Below are 2,500 nucleotides of genomic sequence, written 5' to 3'. Positions count from 1 at the left end.
TACGAAAGCCCCATCCAGCCCTGTGCCACCCGGGGGGTTCCAGGGTGCTGAGATGGCTGACGTTTTGCTCCGCTCACGACGGTCGCCGCGGCACGCAAGAACAGGCCAAAAACTGGCCAAAACAGCCCAAAAACGGGCCAAAACTGGCCATTTTTTGCTGCGCGAGCGAGCGGAGAGCGGCGAACAGCGAGCGAAGCGCGAGGCAGCACCGTCCCTGCTATACGAAAGCCCCATCCAGCCCTGTGCCACCCGGGGGGTTCCAGGGTGCTGAGATGGCTGACATTTTGCTCCGCTCACGACGGTCACCGCGCCACACAAGAACAGCCCAAAAACAGGCCAAAACAGCCCAAAAACGGGCCAAAACTGGCCATTTTTGGCTGCGCGAGCGAGCGGCGAGCGGCGAACAGCGAGCGAAGCGAGAGGCAGCACCGTCCCTGCTATACGAAAGCCCCATCCAGCCCTGTGCCACCCGGGGGGTTCCAGGGTGCTGAGATGGCTGACGTTTTGCTCCGCTCACGACGGTCACCGCACCACGCAAGAACAGGCCAAAAACTGGCCAAAACAGCCCAAAAACGGGCCAAAACTGGCCATTTTTGGCTGCGCGAGCGAGCGGCGAGCGGCGAACAGCGAGCGAAGCGAGAGGCAGCACCGTCCCTGCTATACGAAAGCCCCATCCAGCCCTGTGCCACCCGGGGGGTTCCAGGGTGCTGAGATGGCTGACGTTTTGCTCCGCTCTCGACGGTCACCGCGCAATGCAAGAACAGGCCAAAAACTGGCCAAAACGGCCCAAAAACGGGCCAAAACTGGCCATTTTTGGCTGCGCGAGCGGCGAGCGGCGGACAGCGAGCGAAGCGAGAGGCAGCACCGTCCCTGCTATACGAAAGCCCCATCCAGCCCTGTGCCACCCGGGGGGTTCCAGGGTGCTGAGATGGCTGACGTTTTGCTCCGCTCTCGACGGTCACCGCGCAATGCAAGAACAGGCCAAAAACTGGCCAAAACGGCCCAAAAACGGGCCAAAACTGGCCATTTTTGGCTGCGCGAGCGAGCGGCGAGCGGCGGACAGCGAGCGAAGCGAGAGGCAGCACCGTCCCTGCTATACGAAAGCCCCATCCAGCCCTGTGCCACCCGGGGGGTTCCAGGGTGCTGAGATGGCTGACGTTTTGCTCCGCTCTCGACGGTCACCGCGCAATGCAAGAACAGGCCAAAAACTGGCCAAAACGGCCCAAAAACGGGCCAAAACTGGCCATTTTTGGCTGCACGAGCGAGCGGCGAGCGGCGGACAGCGAGCGAAGCGAGAGGCAGCACCGTCCCTGCTATACGAAAGCCCCATCCAGCCCTGTGCCACCCGGGGGGTTCCAGGGTGCTGAGATGGCTGACGTTTTGCTCCGCTCTCGACGGTCACCGCGCAATGCAAGAACAGGCCAAAAACTGGCCAAAACGGCCCAAAAACGGGCCAAAACTGGCCATTTTTGGCTGCACGAGCGAGCGGCGAGCGGCGGACAGCGAGCGAAGCGAGAGGCAGCACCGTCCCTGCTATACGAAAGCCCCATCCAGCCCTGTGCCACCCGGGGGGTTCCAGGGTGCTGAGATGGCTGACGTTTTGCTCCGCTCTCGACGGTCACCGCGCAATGCAAGAACAGGCCAAAAACTGGCCAAAACGGCCCAAAAACGGGCCAAAACTGGCCATTTTTGGCTGCACGAGCGAGCGGCGAGCGGCGGACAGCGAGCGAAGCGAGAGGCAGCACCGTCCCTGCTATACGAAAGCCCCATCCAGCCCTGTGCCACCCGGGGGGTTCCAGGGTGCTGAGATGGCTGACGTTTTGCTCCGCTCTCGACGGTCACCGCGCAATGCAAGAACAGGCCAAAAACTGGCCAAAACGGCCCAAAAACGGGCCAAAACTGGCCATTTTTGGCTGCACGAGCGAGCGGCGAGCGGCGGACAGCGAGCGAAGCGAGAGGCAGCACCGTCCCTGCTATACGAAAGCCCCATCCAGCCCTGTGCCACCCGGGGGGTTCCAGGGTGCTGAGATGGCTGACGTTTTGCTCCGCTCTCGACGGTCACCGCGCAATGCAAGAACAGGCCAAAAACTGGCCAAAACGGCCCAAAAACGGGCCAAAACTGGCCATTTTTGGCTGCGCGAGCGAGCGGCGAGCGGCGGACAGCGAGCGAAGCGAGAGGCAGCACCGTCCCTGCTATATACGAAAGCCCCATCCAGCCCTGTGCCACCCGGGGGGTTCCAGGGTGCTGAGATGGCTGACGTTTTGCTCCGCTCACGACGGTCACCGCACCACGCAAGAACGGACCATAAACAGGCCAAAACAGCCCAAAAACGGGCCAAAACTGGTCATTTTTGGCTGCGCGAGCGAGCGGCGAGCGGCGAACAGCGAGCGAAGCGTGAGGCAGCACCGTCCCTGCTATACGAAAGCCCCATCCAGCCCTGTGCCACCCGGGGGGTTCCAGGGTGCTGAGATGGCTGACGTTTTGCTCCGCTCACGACGG

This window comes from Musa acuminata, unplaced genomic scaffold (assembly GCF_036884655.1).
Source record: "Musa acuminata AAA Group cultivar baxijiao unplaced genomic scaffold, Cavendish_Baxijiao_AAA HiC_scaffold_304, whole genome shotgun sequence".
NCBI lineage: Eukaryota > Viridiplantae > Streptophyta > Magnoliopsida > Zingiberales > Musaceae > Musa > Musa acuminata.
This window is presented reverse-complemented; position numbering follows the sequence as displayed.